This window comes from Ambystoma mexicanum, chromosome 11 (genome assembly GCF_040938575.1).
Source record: "Ambystoma mexicanum isolate Mex_15411 chromosome 11, UKY_AmexF1_1, whole genome shotgun sequence".
Lineage (NCBI taxonomy): Eukaryota > Metazoa > Chordata > Amphibia > Caudata > Ambystomatidae > Ambystoma > Ambystoma mexicanum.
This window is the reverse complement of record NC_090934.1, coordinates 1,344,062,068-1,344,083,624: the sequence shown is the minus strand read 5'-3', so window position 1 is coordinate 1,344,083,624 and position 21,557 is coordinate 1,344,062,068. Positions and strand designations below refer to the sequence as shown.

Sequence of the window (21,557 nt, the reverse complement as noted above, 5' to 3'; positions counted from 1 at the left end):
TACACCTTTCAACCTTTCTCGCTTTACCTCTACCTCCTCTGCCTGTTCCCAGATTGGCTGGCTATCTATGAAACAAAGAGCGAAGTATAAACTTCTTCTTCTCAGCATTTTCGAAACTATCTATGGACGTGCCCATCCTACCCATCGGCTCATCTCACACCCTACTCTTCCCCCTTGCTCAATACGATCATCTTCGGCTCACCTTCTTGTCCCTACTAGAGCCCAGGAACCTGCCAATGGAGGGGACAGAACCTCTGCAAGTGCCCAGACTCACTTTTTCCCTGATAACCTTGAATGGGTCTCCCAGCAACCACAGAACCAAGGATGGCAACCCCTGGCTCTCCCTGCATCTCTGAACCATCTCAACACAGGTTTGGGCCCCTTTGAAGCTGTCCAGGCTGCTACAACAGAACTGCCAGAGTTGTCCTCAACCCTCTCTGTATCCCCAGGTGTCATTCAATAACGACACTGAAGCTCTACCATCTTCGCATCTCAGACCTGCTGAGTCTTGTAGTATCCCCAACTCAACATTGCTGCCTTGCCACTAGCTTCTTTGAGCTCTAAGTCATTGAAGTACCCGGACGCGGTGTTGAGCCCCCTCGCTGCGAGGGGCCAACACTGCTTCTCCGCATCTAAGGCCACTGAGTCTTCCAACACTGATGACCTGACATCCTCTGCCATCCCCAGCGTCTTCGCCCCACAAGCAGTTACTGCGGCTGAACAGCACTGTGTCATTGCAACCCATTGCCACTGCTCCTCATCTTGACCCCAGTGGGGCACCAAAAGCACCTAGACCCCCAGCTCTATGCCGAAAAGCAGGGCTCGACACTGTAGATCCCCAAAGACAAGAACATATAAGCTATTGGAAGTGGCCCTGTCCCACTGGTCTGCCTTGAATGACCCTAGTGACTTTTAAGCCCCCCTTCCCTACATTTTGAGTCACATTCATAAATGTTGACATTGCTGCTGAAATCTTTGCCTGGACTCCCCTGTCTACAAACTCAGAGTGCCCTTTAAAGTCTGTTTTCTCTGTTTTCCCTCTTAACGGTAGGCCAGTAGTGTTTTTATTAGTGGTGTGCACTTGTGTTAGTTTAATTAAAGATACTATTTTTATACAATCTTTTAATTTGGTGTCGCTGTACTATTGTTTGTGTTGGTTGTGTGCTAGCTCACACTCCTCCTGAAGAGTATAGCCTGCCCTCCGCCCACGTTACCAAAAGATGGTATACCTGTTGGGCTATATCTACTTCACCTTTATTATCGGGATTGCTGTTAGTTTAGTGGTAGTCTGTGGCTGAGTGGGCATTTTAGACACTACGTATCCCTGCACTCTTGCTGAGCTGTAGTCATTTCATCACAGCATGCTGAGCCAAGACAGGAACTCGCAGAATGCATTTGTGTTGAGAAAGAAATCCCAGGGCTGGAGGTGTAGTATTCCTATCAAAATAGTTTTTTTTGTTTTCACAAAATAGCCAACATTTAGTCTGTATTTGTTACAAATGTGACCTTTTCAAGAAAATCTCAAGAGGCTGGCAAAAATCACCTCCCAGAATTTATACATTTGAGGACTCGAGTTGTCTGATGTGCGGTGGCATTAACTCGACCAGTTCTTATTTCACCATATTTTAGTATGTATGCCACAACATTTTTAATGACAAAAAACCAAAATACAAACATGGAATGCAAATACTCCCTATTGCAGTTCCGGATTTCCAGTCTATTGATGTCCTGGCTTACAGTGGTGCGTTGGCTCGGACGGGTAGGTATTTCCAGTCTACTAAGGTCCTGCCTTCTGGTGGAACGTTGGCTCAGACATGTATGTATTACCATCCTGCGGATGTCCTGGCTTCTGGTGGTGCGTTGGCTCAGACCGGTAGATATTTCCAGTATGCTGATGTCCTGGTTTCTGGTGGGGCATTCGCTTGGACATGTAGGTATTTCTTGTCAGCTGATGTCCTGGCCTCTGGTAGTGCCTTGTCTCGGACTGCTAGGTATTTCCAGTCTGCTGATGTCCTGGCTTCTAGTTGTGGTTGGCTTGGTCAGATAGGTATTTCCAATTTACTGATGTCCTGCCCTCTGATAGCGTATTAGCTTGGATGGGAAGATATTTCCAGTGAGCTGATGTCCTGGCCTCTGGTGGTTGATACAGACAGGTAGGTATTTCCACCCTGCTCGTGTCCTGGCCTCTGGTGGTGGTTGACTCGGAAAGGTTGATATTTCCAGTCTGCATATGTCCTGGCTTCTGATGGTGCATTCGCTTGGACATGTAGGTATTTCCAGTCAGCTGATGTCTTGGCCTCTGGTAGTGAATTGGATCGGACAGCTAGGTATTTCCAGACTGCTGATGTCCTGGCTTCTGGTGGTGCATTGGCTCAGACAGGTAGGTATTTCAGGTCTGCTGATGTCCTGGACTTGGTCGTGCATTGCCTTTGACAGGAAGGTGTAGAGGAGGAGCAAAGTGCCTCTACCGGAAGTTCCGCCCCATTTTGCCTGTATGTTGGAAACCGGAAAATGCGACATGCACAACGCCACTAATGATCCCTATACTGCAAAGAGTCCTTGAAACAAGGTATCCATTGGGAAAGCCTTATATGATGTACCCGTGGAAAAATTACAGTCTTTTATAGGAGGTTCTGGAAGAAGTGTAAGATGAATGAAAGAGGACTGGTGATGTCAAATGGAGCAGAAATGTCGCACCCAGAAGAGATGCCAATGAAGAGAGTATATAGACCTTATTGAATCTGATGGCAAAGTAAAAAAATGTGCAACAGTTTATGAGCTAAATGAAGATTGCACGTGTGGAGAGCACTGAAGAGAATGCAAGCCATTTTTTATAATTGTACAGATGCTGAAATGCAAGTAGGCTAAGTAATCATGAAGGCTGGCTATATGTAGTGAATAGACTGCAGGCGGTGCCGCCAATATGTATGTGGGTATAGAATCTGGATGTTCCACAACGCATTTTAGCAAACTAGGACCCTGTGAACAGAAGGGCTGAAAGTGTGGCGCAGTAGAAGCAAGCAGCTGACAACGAGGGAAGATTCAAGAAAGGTTGTCTGTCAAGGGTTGGGGCATCCAAGAAACTGGTTATATATTCGAGAAGATACAATGAACGTGAGAAGCGAGGCGAACTCCTGTTGAGGTGTAATGGAAAAACACTAGAAGGTTTTATTAATTTAATAGTGTTAAATGCAAAGAAGGAGCTCAAAACACGGTCTCCTGTCACATGGTCAAGATGAAAATAGACTTTGGGCAAGCTACACCAAGACTTGAAGATAAGAACGTGCTCACACTCCCTTCTATTCTCAGGCACAGTGATACTTGCAAGGCCGAGTTCAAAGACTAATTTGAATGGCAGATAGCAGGAGTGATGATGGGCTAATTGGGCAGGGAGGCATGGTGAAGCCCAACCGTCCAGCACCTGGGGTACCAGCTTGCGTTCTGCTAGCAAGTGGAATATTCCAGAAGGGTACAAGCATGCCAACCAATCATAGATGGCCACGTAGTAAAGAGCCCTATAGTTTGAAAGCCAATGAAATGTTGTGTATTCACTAGGGGTGGGCATAGCTGTTCACCTGACCTTAGAGATCCAATCACAATGATACCCCCCATAGAAAGTATACCTAGATGTTCCCTGTAGACCAACCATAATCTCACGTAGGTTTTCTTATTTTGCCACGTAGTATGACATCACATATGATGAAATGTTGCTATAAAAGTAATGTTTTTTATGAAATGCGTTGAGACTTATGCTGTGGGACGTCCGTTGAGGCCTGTTTTACTCCCTGTTTTAGACAATTGCAATTAAAATGGTTATGTTTTGGCAACTTCATGAGTCGGTCTTATTATTGGTGTAAGAGTAAAACCTGCATCCCCATCATCCCATAGAGCGCTAACACGCTTAAATAGCCTACAGGTTCAAATGTATTTCCAGTGCTAATGACCTGGCCTCTTGTGGTGTGTTGGCTTGGACAGGTAGTTATTTCCAGTCTGCTGATGTCCTGGCCTCTGGTGGTTGGCTCGGACGAGTAGGTATTTCAAGTCTGATCCTGTCCTGGCCTCTGGTGGTTGGCTCAGACAGGTAGGTATTTCCAGTCTGCTGATGTCCTGGCTTCTGGTTGGGATTGCCTTGGACAGATAGGTATTTCCAATCTGCTCATGTCCTGGCCTCTGGTGGTTGACCTGGACATGTAGGTATTTCCAGTCTGCTACTGCCATGGTCTCTTGTGGTGTGTTGGCTCAGACAGGTAGGTATTTCTAGAGTGCGGATGTCCTGGCCTCTGGTCGTGCGTTGGCTCGGACAGGTAGGTATTTCTAGTGTGCGGATGTCCTGGCCCTCTGGTGGTTACTCAGGTGGGTATTTCCAGTGTGCTGGTGACCTGGCCTCTGGTGGCGCGTTGGCTCGGACAAGTAGAGTGGTGTTTTGTTGTGAGTCTTCCATGTAGGTGATGCTGGCTGCCTTGAACATGATGCCTTCTACTCGCAGTGGTATATGTCTGCAGTTATATTTAGCTTGTTAATGCCATACTTGGCACAGCGTGTTGCCAAGTAAGCTCGGCCCAGGGCAGTGTGTGAATTATCAGGCAAGGTAGGGAGGCTGTGGGTGGCTGCAGGCTGGCAGCTGGGTAGACACATGAGCGATGTGCACGGTCTGCAGGGCGCATCTCGCCCCTCCCCCCTACCTGCAGACACCAGGCACACCTCTCTCTCTCTGCACTCAGTCACGAACAGAAGTGCAAACAGGTGACACGTCGTCTAATCGCTTGTGTGCGAAGCGGGAGGTGCAGGGACGCGGTCCGGCTCCGAGGGCCCACCCCGGCTGGAGATCTCTTGCCGGCGCCGCAGTAGAGGTGAGTGGTTGCACGTTTCTGAACCGTGTCGTGGGTCTTGGGGTCTGGCCACCTGCAGGTGTCTACTTGGCCCCCCAGCCATGTGTGTGCACGGGGGAGCCGTGTGTGCGTGCTAATTGCTAGGGTGCGTCGTGTCCACGGGACCTGGGGTGAATACGGGGGGTCGGGCGCAACTCGCAGTGCCAGTGGAATAAAGTCGCCGCCCTGTTCTATTTCTTCGGCCTGCAAAGCGCAGTCTTCAAGACGTCCCCTGTCCTCCGCCGCGCCTGCTCTTAAATATCCATGACAACTGAGAACGAAAGCGCCTGCGTTAAGTTAACAGGCGCTTTGATGAAACTAGAGATGGGCTGGAAGCGGCCAAAGAAAAGCAATTTTCATTAAATGTATTTCGCAAAATGTGTTGTAAATGGAAAATGTGTCACCCTTTAGGCTTCCCTGCCTCTTTAAACTGCCTCTTAAGTTTAGACTGAGCATTTCGTGGAGTTGCAGGAAAATTGTTAGCAGAGATGTGCGCACGCTGGGGCTGAGTCCGCCTTTTATCCCTCCGATGGGATAACGCAAGGACCTTTGAATGAAATCAGTAACAACTCTTGTTTACACGTCTCTTCGCGCGGTGGTATGAGCAAAGCAACGGTTCATGTTTTTATTGTCATGATTTGGATGTTGACACGTCTCCATAAATGACATGCTCGGGGACACGCGACATTCTGTTTTGTATTACAATGCCTATTTCATCTCATTTGGTATTTAGTATTTGTCCATTCTGGGTTTGAAATTACACACGTGATCCTCAGCACCAGCTAGATAGAGGTTCATTCAAAGGACTGAGGCGAGGAATGGGGGACGAGGGAACCCCACCTCACTGGATTAGCCCTCGATGGGGTCAGGTGGGGTTTTCATGCATGATTCTGCACTGCCTTCCGTGGTCTGTGGCGTCTTTGCAGCACAGCCCCGTCAGCCAGGCAAGGTCCCCGGCTCCGCGTTCAGAATTGGCCGGGCCTGCCTGACACGCTCAGCTGCCCATGAGAGCATGTCTACGGCAGCGCGGCGGGGGGTGTGCGGTGGGCGGGGCAGGGCGTGTGGAGCAGGTTAGTGTTCTCAGAGGGGGAAGAGGGCGATCCAGGTATTTAGGGAAGCCGGTGGAAAACGGGTAAAGCAAGTAGAACCGTTTCCGGCTGTGGATTTCAGAGTGTGGGCGGACGGAATGGCAGCAGGTATGCTGAAAGCTAAGTATATGGGCGCACGCAGAGGGCTGGGAGCCCGCCATGTGCTTGCTCAACGGCACCGGGGCGTGGACGGCTCCGCTGTGCGTGTTGTATGTGCACAGCGGATCCCTTCCGCTGACGCAATGTGTGATTTTTGACACTGCGTCGTCTTTCGGTACTGGAGGGTGGATTCTAGAACAATGTGTTCCAGGGCCATCTCTCATTGGTAGGGCTGCTGCACTGTGGTATTTAAAGAAACATCTACCCCGACTTATACAAAATGTTCTACCATAAACGTGAAATAATACCCTACTGTGCTACCAGGACTAGCTTAAAATGTGTTTGAGGGAGGAAGGGGGGGTGGCGGGGGGGGGGCGTGTTTTGGAGAGCGACATTTCAAAATCATGTTTGGTAAAACCAGTGTGAGGCCCCCGTGGGTTGCATAGATTATAATGGAGAGATAAAGAAATGCAGGGAGGGGGTTAATAGCAGCTAATGTGGAGCTGAAATACTAAATGCCCACACGAAAGCTATTGAGATCTCTGTAAGCAAGATGCGACTGTAGACACAGCCTGAGCCAAAAGGCAACTAAGTAATTAGAGCACTGTGGGATACTGCAAGAGGCCTGAGGGCGCCAGCAAAGGCAGCCTATTGCGTGCACGCTGTAAAGTAGTACATATTTCATGTTCTGAATTAGTGTTTTGCTTTGCAATAAGATTGCCAAGCAGGCAGCAGTTGAGCGCCCCCCTCAGCTCCCCCCCCCAGCCTTGAGGCCCATTTCTACTGAAATGGTTGAAAGGCCCTGGCACCGTCCCGGAGCGCCTACTGGTCGCACACTGCCATATTCAAAGCCATGAATGAGGATCCCTTGGCTTGGCAGCCTCAGCTTAGACACTTCCCATCGTTACATTTGTAGGAGAGGGAGAGTCAGATATCTGGTGCGCGTCGTAGAAGTGTCACTTGGGACGTCACAGCTGACAACTGGCCAAATGATCTTTCAAGTCCCCTTTATCCAGCCACGATATGTTGTCCAGCAACACTTTGAATGCTGACAGCTTTTAAAATGCAGGCAAAAAGTGCCTCGAGTCCCAGAATGCAAAGCACTATTGAATAAAAAGGATGGGTCGTAAAACGACGATTCGGGTGTAAGCCTGGGCAAACTTTCTCAAAAGTGATTCAAGGACTCCTGAAACTCTCCTAATGAGGTTTGTGTAGGTTTGTGGGATCTCACAGAATTTTTCATTCGGCTGAGCTTGCTTCCATGAAGACTAGTGAGGCTATTTCATAGGGAGAGACTGTGTGTAGGTCAATAACCTCAAAGGCCAGGCGGGCTGAGTCGTTGCATGTCAAGCATTCACGATCTAATCTACACGTTGACCTTCCTTGAAGGAGCACTATTTCGTCTGGTAGGATTGCAATATTAGGAGCTCTGTACCTGGGGAAGCAATGCATAACCTATTTCTACAGTAAGAGGCCTATGTGGTTCCATGACTTAAAATCGCGGCAAAAGTGGCTGTGAATACAAAACATCACGGCAAGGATGCCGTGGTTTTTCCACCACAATCATGTAAAGGATGCGGGGGGACACCCCCGCCAACCCCTGGACCCATTATATCATTTATGGGTAGCGGGGGAAACCCCAGCAACTCACGCTCCCCTTAATGGTATAATGGGTTACACCTTTACCGGGTCAAACCACAGCATTTTTGCAGTGATTTTATTTTTTACCGCTGACATTTCTGCCATGATTTTATGACCTAATACCGCCTAAGTGCGCTCCGAGTGCCATGAATGCTCCAGACACTAATAGAAGCAACGGACTGAACAGCACATCCTTTGTGCTGCAGTGCAGCTTCCTGGAAACTCACAAGCCAACTTTGCGAATAAGGTGACCTGTGCCTATCTCAAAGTAGTGCAAATAAAAAAATGCATCCTCTGCACATTTTTTATTTGCATTGCTTTTTTGTGAATGTGCACTTAGTTATGTTTTTTTTTTAAAGTCAGCTGCAAAGTTCATTTTAGTTTCTACATTAAAGGAAGAGCCAGGTTCGAGCTATTAGGCATTTAATTTGGACACTTTGCTTTCTGTGAGTATCCCAAGCAGGGAAGGTTCTGAATGTCCGACATATTCTACTAACAACTTTATGCTTTGTGTGCTTTGAAGATGTGCCGGCAGGTCTGACCTCTTCGACTCAATGTTTACAGCAAAATTTCATCATGTTGAATCGTCGCAAACTTAATCGAATTTGTCACCCAAGTGTTGAAAATGTTAGAAGGCTTTGAATGGTGAAATACTGAAATCACCAAAAAAGGCCTTGGCACTGGGGGGGGAAAACCCATGGCAGTTAAAAAGTTTGGACAAACCCGAACATAGAAAAAATCCGGTGTTTCAGCCGAATGTATTTACCCAGGCTTCCTTCAGTGACCTGCATATATCGGGGAAAGTATGCATTGCAGCTCCTGCGAGCCAAAGCAATTTCTACATCTCCCTGTTAAAAAATAAGAGTACACGAGGAGGGCCAGTCAATTAATTATGGATGAATAAGGTTATTTGAAAAAAAAACTCACATTATATAGTGATTATTTTGATTAACGTCTCACTGTCGCTTCTACACATGGTTACATTCTAGTACTGTACAGCAATATAAAGGAATAAAATAGCCACAAATATCACAGCAGTGCAGTTGGTTCAATGTTGAAAAAGATGAAACGAAGGAACAGCGTGAAGGATATGAGCAGGCATGCTTTCCCTCTGGCAGAGAGGAATATTCAAGCCGCAGCATACCAGAGGTACCAACTCTCTGCACCGCTGTGCTTCCCCACCTGCTAAACATTGTAAAATAAGTGCCAGGTACTGCCTTTAAAGATGATGGCCTTCCCAAGGCGAGGGCATCAGGAGACATTTGGTCTTGCAAAAGTGGAGTGTTGGTCATTTGTGTCAGGATTCCATCGCAGTGATATTACTTGAGGGTGTCAGAGTCCTTCTTGCTTGGTCTGGTGGAGCAAGTGCAATGGCCTTCAGAGGCTTGCATGATGGACCACGCACCATGCAGTGGCGTGTCCAGCGATTGGCCTTCGATTGCACGTGCTATCCCTGGAATCTGATTGGCCACCCCGTTATCCTAAACTATGATCATTATGTGTGGGTGCGCTCGTACTTCATGCCAACCCTTCATAAATCAGTGTCCCACTTGGGCCACCCCTGTCACAAGAGTCTGGACACACCACTGCGCACCAGTCCCGATGTAATTCCAGCTTGCAGACTCTGCTTGCAAAACTCACATATGTGTAGTTTGAGAAGCATCTGACCTCACCCTCTAATCTCTCTCTCGCTCTCATTTTCACACATTTCTTCTTTTTTTCAAGCTCCTGTTTTGTTAATCTTTCTCACTCCGCCCCACCTGCAAGCAAGTTACATTTAAAAGGTTAGCACAACCTCGGATGGTGCAGCCCTAATAATAGACTAGCATCTAAATTAGATACCCATTCACTTATAGATATTAATAAAGGAGAACACCTGAAAAACGCATGGTCCTCCTGCTTATTCTGGTCTCTAAAGTCAACAGCTTCCTTCAAGTAAGTTATGTGCTGTGACTTTTTATGAATATCTAGACATTGATGGAATATATTATTTTAGAAAAAGAAACTTTGATATAGCAATATGGAACCATTGAATTGAGTTGTTCAAATTTAATGTTTCCAGTCTAGATCGTGACTGTGAATGAAATAAAAACCAAAAATGAGACTTTTTATCCACGGCCAAATGGGCTCAGAGGGACGACATAATAACTAGCTACCCCAGGTAAGATTTTTGGGCAGCAGGCAATGATCAATTTTGGAATAGGTACATTTTTGGAATTTTTGGGTTAAACCAAGTTTCTATAAATTTCTCGAGTGAAAAGAGGAAGCAGGTTGATATTTCCAAAGAAAAAGGAAGTCATCTTTAACCAATTGAGGTTGACTGGAGGCATTGTTATACATGCCCAATTTGCCTACAAGGTATGTACATTATAACATGTCTAAACCCCTTGGGGAATCGGGAAATTTATAAATCTATTTTAAAGATCGAAATTAAGTATTAATTACTAAAAAAGGTGTCTTTAACAGGGTACCAAAAAGTTTTGAAGAAGAATTTGAAAATATCAATGAGTTTTAACACAACAGACACAAGACAACGTTGCCCCTGGTGAATGTCCAACATTTATATGTTTGCACTGGACAGAAACGTGTACTGTGTAGTGCTTTCATAAAGGATAAGAGGAAAAGCACAACACATTTTTCAAAAGAAAAAAGGCCCCTGTGTGAAGTGTCACATGGAGGATTTGTTGTACTGTACGAATAAACTCATACGTGTTGGTTTACTTGTGTTGTTTTTTATATGTTGTTTTTTATAATATGTTTTATGTGATCATTTTATGATTGTGTTTTCTGATGAATAAAATGTGGACTGTTTGTTATAAGTGTATGGAAACGATATGCAAAATTGCATAATCTTTCTGGTTCCTAATCAATAGAGGCACTTTACTCACATCTTCTCTTTGTAGATTGTATGATTATACCCATGTAGTAAGAAGGTAGTGATCCCTACACGTAGACTCAGCCGTTTGAGATCAGTGCAGCCCTAATACCAGCACAAGAAGTTTAGTGTGAAGATTTTAATTATTCTTTTGAAATGGCTAAGATGGTTATGTTTCTGATGCATTCGTTCTTCCTGGGCTGGCACAAGGGCTGGGGTAGACTTTTTCCTCCTGAATTCTTGGCTTGTATGGCTTCAGTGGAAATACCTTCTCCCAAGTCACATCTGTAAGGATTTGAAACTTGGCTTCCCAAAATATTCTCATACAGTCTTTAGGAGCTTTCTCTTCTATCTTTCAATGCTTCTCAGCTTGGTTTCATAAACACTATGCTGTCTACGGATTTTGTACACAGCAAATAACTTCAGCACTGTAGTAACAATAATCAAGACGCCGATCCGCAGCTGTGGCATGTGTAACCTCTTTATTATGTGCTCTTCACTCTAACTCCACACCCCTTCCTGTCATTCGAGCCCCTTCTTATGTCCTGTGGATGGCAGATATAGACATGGGTCAGGGAAACAGACATGGATATAGGACAGGATAACTAGTGGGCCACTAAATCTCCCCCTCACATAAATCACTACATGTCACATTATTCAATTTCCTCAATCCACCTTAGTGGTTTTCTGATAGCTCTCTTTGATGGCATCCGAGACACAGCAACTTCGGCATCACCACTACTACAGCTATCATCAGTGTCTACGTCAGCATCCATATAGTCAGGGCAACTCCCTTGGGATCTGACTACATCAGCTCGCTCTTCACGATCAGGGGTACCTTCTGCGAGTTTCCTGAAGAACAATATGTTTCTGGTGATGGAACAACCAGAACCTTTAGCCGACACCATGGACCATTGAACTGCGGTCACAGTCGCTGAACTTGGATCAAACACAGACACTTCATTCTGTGCCCGAGGTTGACATACTAGCACAGAGTCACCTACTTGTATATCCGATTTCCTGACTCCTCTCCGACCATCTGCATAGCTCCTGATTTTTCTTTTGCTTGCGTCATCTTTTTTCTGATCTTTCAGGTCCAGGTCTGGACAAACCACTGGATCCACCACTTGTTGCAACCAGGTACATACTACTCTGCCAAACATCAATTCCGAGGGGCATACTCCCGTCAAACTATGCAGCGTGTTTCTGTAATCTCGTAGCAAAGTGTAGCTGGCTTGTGTGAACAACCTCCGTTTTATGGCACAAACCTGAAGGGGGCATTTAATGTTGACCATTAAACATTATACAGTGCCAATATATATTTATATATATGTGTATATATATGTCTTGCATCCACGGTCAGCTCCGTTTTCAGATCGGGATCGTAGTAGGTCATGCAAAAAGCTGGCAAGATGCATGATTTTATCTCCCTGAAAGCTTTCTCGAACTTGGACAACCGTACACATTCCTGTCCTTTGCTGGTTAACGAGTCATAATGGTGTACTAACCGAAGCAAAGTCCTGAATCTACCTTGTGCAATAACCAGCCATGCCCAGAAATGACCACACTGCTGACGTGGATGTGGAAGTGGGCGTGACAATCCAAGTTTGCACCTTCGAAGGATCAGGCTGTAGATCTTCACTTGAAAATATATGTCCAAAGAATTTCAACGTTGACTGGCTAAATTCACATTTGGCTGCATTCAATGTCAAATTAGCGTTTTCAAGCGCCATTCACACTCGTCATAAGTGTCGTCATGGGCTTCCTGTGTGACTCCAAACATTAACATGTCATCACTGTAGTTCATGCACTGGGGAATGTGCCGGATGATTTCATGAATTTTGTTTTGAAAGATTTCAGCTGCGGACGAGACCCCAAAGCTGAGTCCCTTATAGCTGAATAATCTCAAGTGTGTTGTTAAGGTAGTTAGTGATAGAGAGATTCGGGGTACAGTTCCAACTGGTGATACCCTTTGTTTAGGTCCAGTTTTGAAAACACCTTCGAACCAGGCAATAGATGCATCATATCCATCATCGTTATGCAGTGCCTCATCTAGACTGCATCGGGATTACTATCCAACCCAAATTCTGATAGAAGTGTGAACACTAGCTTGCTCCACATATAGACAGGATTTTCGAAGGTGGACTAGTGGCATATTTTGCCACATTTTGATACAGTTGTTAAATATTGGTGGCCGTCACATATAGAAAGGATTGTGAATACTAGCGAGTACCGATCTAGACAGAAGTACAGAAATATTCACGTGCCACATCTAGTAAGAACATGGAAATTTAGCACATATCACTTCTAGATAGCGAGGCCAATAACCAACCCACTAACAATTTCGTCCCTCTGCATACGCCTCTCAAACTCTAACCAAACCCAACCACAACCCTAAAGCACAACAAACCGCAACAACAAAACAAACCACACATAGCTTTGCACAATGCCACACGATGGCTACCGACCGGAAAGCACCCCGAAGCTCGGCGAACGGTGTTAACCGAACTGAAGCTGCCAACAGCACTTCATTGCTCACTTGCACTTATCCCCCTCGTTCCCACTAACTCACCCCCACCCCCTTTCCTTTTCCGATCCGCCAGAGCGCCAGGAGACCACTTCGGTGGTGATAGTGCGTGGTACAAATATCCTTTAACATTAACATTCATGGAGATAAATTACTTTTCCTTTCATAGCAAGGTTGGGTGCCTGCATGTCCACTCAAATGCGCATTTTACCACCATTTTCATTTTTGGGTACTGGGACAATTGGTGAAGCCCATGGAGTGGGCCCTGTTGCATGTTCCATAATATCTTGGTTCAGTAATGATTGGATTTCATCTTCAACTTGCTTCTGAATCTTTAACGGGATCCCGCGATAATGTTGTGCAACAGGTTTAACATCAGGGTTGATGTGCAGTTTGATTTGCTTCTCCTTTAGTTTTCCCAGCCCAGTCAACAGCGAGGGAAACATCTTGACAATTGTGTCCTTTAGATCTGTGGTGTATGCTGACATCCTTTGATACATTATGTGTACTAACCCCATTTGCATGGCTGATTTGAAGCTGAGGATACTTCATCCTGACACCTCCCCTCTAACAACGTAGATGGTAAACTTTGCAGATTTGTCCTTGTGTGAGCAGTTTGTTTCTACATTTAAGTGGTGTGTTAGATCCATAGGGATAGGTGTCAATATCGGGAGGCCAAAGCTTTGTAGTATGTTTGAGCCCTTGGTATGTGTCTTCGTTGATCCCATTTACTGTGGCACCTGTATCAATTAAGAATTCTCTTGCGCTTCCATTGAGTTGACGTAATAGCGTTGGACTGTATTCAACTGCCAACTGCCATCTTATATTTTGTCTTGTATGTAGTCGTTTTTGATTTTTGTTGCTAAAGCAAGGAAAGAGAATAAACTACAAAAATGTCACTTGCAAACCAGATAACACATAATGTGTTTTTTAAAACTAAAAAGGTATCAGTGACTGCAGTAAAATAGCGATAGGGCAAGTGTCTTACTCTATCCCATCACCCTAGATAAGCGGCTCACCAGCACTACATAGGGACAGCCACCACACGAGGGAATAGGAAGAATTGTTGGAGGGCAAGCTAGTGTTAGTAAATAACTAAAACCACTGATCTGATGATTCTGTGTGTGATAAAATACTTGGGGATATCGTCAGGTGTGATACCCTTAGAGTCCCAAAGTGTGTTGTTATTGGTTGGTTGTGTTGAACCTCAAACACACATTTGCCTTGCAAAATGGTAACTTATATTGTGCTAAACCAAATGAAGCTTAGGGACGCCCACTACAAGCCAGACTAAGTTCTGCTTAAAAAACATACTTGCAAATGTATCTTCGAAAGCCAGACAAATAAGAACGGAAAGGCTTGCCTAAGTGATGAATGGGCTCCGTTTCCGTTTTCCGAAGACCGATAATTGAACCACATGCACTAGTGTGCATAGATATATGGGAACCGGCAGAAGCAGAGAACCCGCCCTGTCCTATCTGTTGTAGCACTCGTAGACCTCCCTTAAGCCTACAATTGTACAAATTCTACCCACCCTTGACCTAGCATTAATCCCCCGGAGAAACTGCTATGAGTTTCAAGAAGTGATAGCAGATGGTTTCTGCATGTGACGCATGGGTCATTTTTATCAGAGGTTGTATTCATTCAGCAACTCGCGCCACTGGAACACAGATTATCACGTATGTGTCTGCTTCTCCTGGGTTCGCGCCGGCCCACAGCTGGGTTGGTACCCTACAAGCACCAGTTAATGGAGTGCAGTGACCCATGGGCCTGCAAGCGTTGATGTCTAGGCTTGCCAGTGTCCAGTCGAGGCGACCAACCATTGCACCCAATAAAACCTCAATCCTTGAGGATTTTTGAACTCCTAGAATCTCTCATTCTGCAGATCATTTTTTTATAGAAATTAATGTAGTTGCATTTCCAAAACCATAGAAAGCAAAGATAAAGATGCAAGCAATAGCTGCAATCAGTTTTTACATTGCCCTCTCTAAAATATTCATCCTCAACGTGTTGAACGCGCAATTGACTGCAGGGTAGGAAATGAAGATTTGATGAGCAGGAGCTGGAACCAGCTCCTGGGTCTAGAGCACCATCCACAAGGCCGGAGCTACAACTGGCAAACCAGGAGCGGCTACACAATGAACAGCAAATTTAACTTCCACAGGAGAGGCAGACTTACACTTTTTGCCCATTAAGTATGAACCGTTAAGTCTAAATGTGTCCGGATTCCTCTTTTCATTCTCAAATACTCAAAGCTAATGTGACAGATGCATGTTTGTAAGGTACGTGGAGCCAAAAGTAGCTACTGGTTTCAAGCTAACCAGGCTCTCTTTGGCTTGAAGCATGAACTAAATAGCTCCCAGCAATTTTCAACCCTGGCTGTATCATGAAGACCATGTTCCACAGCAGCTCGAGGCTCTGCCACCTCTTGGGTGGGGTAGCCAGATGGCGAAACCACACGGGTTCAAGTAGCAACATGTCCGTTTCATGTTAAAGATGATTGCCTCCATGCACCCCAGACCTTATTAAACTTGCACGGGCATGCCCTGTTTGTATAGGCCCCTCTTTCTGGAGCTGCACCTTGTTCCATCTATTTTGCAGTGGTCGAAGTGGGTAGGAGCGGTCGGGAGCGGTGCTCCTAAACTTTTTATTTTTCAGTTTCACTGTTCCTATACTTTTATTTTAAAAATGAAACGTTCCGGAACGGTTTAGTTTTAAAATAAAAGTGTAGGAAGTAGTTGAAGCTTGCACTTCAGTGCACTGCACTGAACATTCCCTTAAATAACAGGTGAGTTTGTTTGGGGGTTTGGACTGTGTGTGGGAAGGGGCGCAGTGATGGGGTTTGTGGGGTGTGGGGCAGACTGGTCAGGAACATCGCTCCGCTACTTCTTTTCGTACACTTCGACCACTGCTATTTTGTTAACGCTAGTAGGGTTGCCGCCTTCCATTGGGCTGTGATGTCTTGCTGTGCAACAACCAACTTCTGAAGGGCAATCTAGAGTTTAAAGGGCTGGCGAGCGTGAAGATCACGTAATCATGTAGGCTGCCAGGCAATGCCATGTAGGCAGTCCACTCCATTTTTCACCCCAGGATGCTGGAGAATGTTTTGTTTCCCCTCCCTTCCTCTACCGAATCCCTGCAGTAGCTGACTCTCCTAGTATCTTCTAAAAATAATATGGCAAGCACAGATGATGATGATAATTTTATTTGCTCATAATTGTCTAGTTTATGTCATCCTTAAATTCACCTGAATACCCAAGTTCTACAATGTGTGTGATGATGCTGTTCTGGAAAAGATCATTTGTAGCAGTGGTCTTCTGCTTGTGGCTCTGCATATTTTCTGGACTACGACTCCCATGATCACTCACTATTGACTATGATGGCTAAGGCTGATGGGAGTTGTAGTCTGAAACATCTGGAGGGCATCAGGTTGCCTGCCCCTGATCTGTACTTGCACACACACTTTGGTATGCCTGTCGGCAGTTATTATTTTTGGCTATTCCACAGAAAAGTTGACAGGCACAGGGATTATTGTGTGGGTCCTTCTGGCTCGACGAACATGATTGGCCACTGGTCTGGACCTTGATGCCTTAATCTTGTTAAATTTTGGGTAGGTTTTGCAGGAATTACACAATCTAGGCATGGGCTTTGCTATCACAGCCCAAGAGGGAGTTTCCAATGCTCTGTGGGCTGTGATGGACTCCGTCTAAAGCTAGGGACAGAATGCTTGCTTCAGCATGGTCATTGATGGCCTGCGGTGTGACACTTACTGGACCCCCGTGCCGGTGTAAGCCTTGACTTCCATCCCCTCTCCGTTTGCAGGTCAGGCACGATGATCATGCACACTTTGATTGCCTGGGCTACGAAAGAAGTGGCTGTGATGGTTTTAAAGATCTTGGGATCACTTGGTTTCAAGGAGAACTAGTTTCATGAGGGGCTCTACTCCTACATTATTGCTCGAGGGGAATTCAATACGCGTGATGGATGCGGTGATGAGGTTCTTCCACCATGGGCTTGTGCTGCTGTAGTTTTTCTTTCTTTTCGTTCTTTTTTTAACCAGGGAGACCAGAAGGCATGGATCAAAATAGATTTGATGAGCAGGGGCAAAAAGGGGTTCCTTGGTATCGGGCATCACCCAGTGACCAGAAGCTGACTATGGGGGACAAGGCGCTAGTACACAGTATGCTGCACATCTAACTTGTCCGTGCCATGCAAGCAGTAACATTTTTAACATTATTTATGCTGCAGTATGATTTAAATGCCTTCTCGCTGTGTCCCAATGCTGCTTTACTCTCATTCCCAAACACAGAGTTCATGACCCGTACGTATGTTTGTACGGAACCAGTAGGCCTGTGGAGGCAAAAGTAGCCCCTGGTAGTGGTTGCTGTCCAGCTCATTAGGCTCTTAAGCTATAGCCAAGTGTTGCATAGCTCCCAACATTTCGAACCTGGCAAGAGGATTTACGAAGTGGTTTGTATATGGAGCCAGGCAATGTTGTTTGAATAGTCCTCATCCATGAGTTGAATGAACTTTATTTCACAAAAATAAAATTCCATGAAAGCATCTATTTTTGTAAAAACAAATTTGAAGTCCACTATGCCAGGTGGTCCGGGGCTGGATTTTCTTTTTTGTTTGGGTGCATTAGGTCGATGCCTGTTTAGCAGGTATAGGTATAGCAGGTATAGCACGGTCTGATAGCACAGCGAGTACAGTGCTCGCTTTGACATCCGGGCAGAGCCTGCTGACGCAGGTTCGAATCCCGGCAGGGCCAAACTCAGCCTTTCATCCTTCCGAGGTCGATAAATGAGCACCAGACACTGTGGGTAATAATAAGCAGCACTCAGATACCTGAGGGTACGAAGCGCTATATAAATGCTAAATTATTATTATTATTAGTGCAAAATCATCGAACATGTCTGAATTTCCATTTTATTGGGGGCTCTGCACCATTTGATGATAGTGTGGATTTTTCCATGTGCTTCTCTGGCAGCTCTTTCTTGTGCTGTGCCCTTACTGGAGGCCGCGCGGCAGCTTGCAGGATAGCTTCCGCTTTGTATTTATGTCCTGGAGCGCTAGCGCTGAGGATGGCGGTGTGTTTTTCTTTTCTCCAATGTACATACCTTACCATGCTCTATTTTCCTCTGATTTCCAGAGTGGGTGTAACACTTTTCAAGGTTAGCAATCTATGTTGTTGCTGAATTCTGTTAACTGTTGGGGAGGTTCTAGGGGTGATGGTGAATGGAATCTTCTAATGCGGGGGAGGGGTGGACATCTTGCACTATACAGAACAATCAGGCCCATCAGATTTGGCACAGTCTATCCAGCTATCCATGATCAAGTACCCGCTTTCTGAATGCCGTATCCTCATGATGTGGTAACAACATCGAAGTGGTGGCAGCGTGCCAAGTTTAACCCATTCTTTTTTTTGGGTGACGGCAGACCAAGAGGTGATTGGGAGCAGATGGGGGAGTTTTGCAGTATGCCGGGTATAATTCATCTTGGGGGATGGGGAGGGGGAGGGAAGTTCCCATTGGGAGGTGGGAGAAGGTGGTGCGATGCCAAGTATTGGCTGCCTGTTTGGGTTTGGCGGGTAGATTTAACCATGTTGCATGTAGTCTCCCCATCTGCCTCTCCTCTCCACCCAGTGCTGGCCTGCTCATGGGGTCCCATCTATAAATCACTATTTATTCTTGCAGTTCTTTCTAATAATAATGGAATTAGCTATGTATTTTGCATTGTTAATGATTATTTTCGCACTGATTTGTATGTTGGGGATTGCTGTTAACCCGCCATTTTCTCTAAGCCCTGTTGCATCACTTGTTTTGGTAAATTTTCTTCAAAGTAGCCTCCAGGTTGTTGACTTTTGATCACCCAATTCTAGAAATGATATCCACATGTTGAAAGTACTTGAGCGTAGTGCAATGTGCTGTGTGTCTGTGTATGCACTGTTGGTTTGATGAACATAGGCTCCCTGGAATGAACTTTTTGCTGTACTGTTGACTGAAAGTGCATCACACCTTTCTGTTGCAATGCTGAAAGAGAACATGGATTATTTAACCAATGAAAAAAAGGTGTTGGAGGTCACCCCATATATTTATTTGTATATGAAAAAGACTGCCCTTTTGGGTGATTTATTTTAGTAGTTCTAAGCCGAAGTTTCTAAATTATTTTTTCATAACATTCTTGCATACAAATATATCAAAGTAACATTTGTGCATGCAGTGCACAGTGCAACGTTTTTTTGTTGCTGACAATGGGGCATTTTTAGAGATGGGCGCGTTATGCAAGAAGCCAGACTGGGCTTCAGATACTTCTTATATAAAGAACTGCATGTTGATATCTTTACTGCCGCTCTTGGCCTGCGCAGGTGGTTCTCTGGTTTATTGATGACTTACTTGCATGTCCCCCAAAGGTGGGAAGTAGTGTTGACATGTAGCTGCAGTACTATGGGTGCGTCTCATGCGCTGTGCAAAGCGCCAGCACGTGCACGGATAAGCCCCTCCTTGTAAGTGATGGATGGGCCAAGGATCATGATGACGGCTGCATTAGTGTTAACCAATGTGCCCCTGTTATGGTGGGGAGATGCTGCCTGCCAGGTGGCTGCAGATAGGAGCACTTGAGATTATTGCAGGCATTCTTGCGAGTTGTGGAACTATGGCTGTTACACTGAAAACATTCAATTCACCTTTTTTACACGCTTAATACCGGAGACCAGTTTCTAAGCACAGCCAGTCTCTAAGCACGGGACCGGGATTCGAAGTGGTGTTGCTCTGTGTTGTCTTGCTTCCAAGACAAATACGTTCCCTACAGTGAAAACATGCAATAAATCAGTCGCGTAAAGAAACGGGGATGGAATTCTAAACGAATCTGGATTCACCCTGTTTTAAAGGGAACATTTTTGCCGAAAATTGTATTTATAAGTCAATTAGTTAAAATGTGTTTCTCGTTTTTGATTTTTTTTTTTGTTTAATATGCAGATTGCTTTCATTAACTGGTGTTTAAACCTAAAAATTGACTTTACCGAAGTATGTTTTCAGTTGATGTTTTTCAAACGCTCTGTTGTCTACTTGTGAGTAATTTTTCAAAAATGACTTAATGGCTATAATCCTACTTTTTATAAGCAGAAGCTCTAATTGTGCTTTTTATTTTTTAATTCTGAAATGCGTCTACCTATTGATAAACGTTTACTTGAGATTTAAGGGAGGAAACTTGGTAATGGTCGGTATGGGTTGATTTTTATGTTTGTATTGATTTAGAAAAAGGATCCCATTGGGAACTTTAGTTGTAATCGCGCGTGCACCTCAATTCCATGAGGGGTATTGGGAACATACCTGCTTTTTTAAAGGTACGTCGCGAGTTGGCTCATAAAAGGATATTCTGTGTAGATTGAGTTGACTTCATGCTTGAAAGCCCTGAGCATCTTTGTTGGCTCACTAGGTCAAGCATCACTAAGCCTCGACCAAGCTGTGTGACGATGGGCAGGACTAGTGTCACAATAGACTTTCTTGGTCATTGCTTTAGAGCAGGGGTCTGCAGCCTTCGGATCTCCAGATGTTTAGGACTACACATACCATGAACCCTCACCATTGAATATGCTAGCTGGGGCTAATGGGAGTTGCAGTCCAAAAACATCTGGAGAGTCAAAGGTTACAGAACCGGGCTTTAGACAGTGGGCCTCAGAGTGTAGTACTGGTTATTTGGCGTGGTTTATTCATCGTAGGGGGACACTCACTTTTGGTAAAAGTAAAATACATCTTTGAGTAGTCTGGACCAAAGCAGGAAAAGAAAACTGCACACATGCAGTTCCTTCAATAGAGGTGGATTTGCTTCAATCTCAGTTTCTTATAGAATACAAAAATAACTGTTCAGTAATTTGCATAGATAGGAAAGGATGTAACCAATTCATTTGGCAGCACTAAGCGAAATAGGCGCGACATGAGGGCCTCCGCCATCGCATAAAAGGCTCTAGGTTGGCACTGCAGCCTCCGTTATTTACAGGGAGAGCTGGGTACTATGCACTGTGGCCCTTGGCTTGGCTTCTGGAACCAGAAGTTCCAGAAGCATCTCAAGACCTTCCTTTTAATAATAAAAATAATAATAATTTTGCATTTATATGGCACTACGAACCCTTGGGTATCTGAGCGCTGCTTATTACCCACGGTGTGTGGTGCTTATTTATCGACCTCGGATGGATGAAAGGCTGAGTTTGGGCCCGAAAGGGAGCGCTCTACTCGCTGTGCCACTTGACCGGCTTTTCTCCTCTGCTTTCTCTCTCCCTCTCCCCTGCTGACCTACCTGTTCTTCTGCGCTGACTGGATGCTTGGCTACCCTCAGAGTCCCACAGGGACCATGATCAGTCTCCCCTGCACTGCCTCTGTGCTTACCGTGCAATTAGGGGCTGTAACTGTAATCCCTCAGTCCCCTGCCTCCTTGCACTTACCCTGAGCTGCGCTGCCCTG

The 21,557-nt window shown here is 45.4% G+C and overlaps 1 protein-coding gene across 11 annotated transcripts in view; it reads left to right on the top strand.

The window, feature by feature from the left end:
- RAB27A (RAB27A, member RAS oncogene family) overlaps positions 1-21,557 on the top strand; it is a 538,796-nt gene that overhangs the window by 419,105 nt on the left and 98,134 nt on the right. For 3 of the 11 annotated variants that reach the window (XM_069624873.1, XM_069624870.1, XM_069624867.1), the window contains exon 1: positions 4,699-4,850. The exons of 6 other annotated variants lie outside the window; for them this stretch is intronic. The gene's annotated coding sequence lies outside the window, so the exon portion shown is untranslated. Of the gene's footprint in view, positions 1-4,698; positions 4,851-21,557 lie in introns of those variants that run through there. 2 more of the 11 variants (XM_069624871.1, XM_069624869.1) reach the window with 1 other exon arrangement.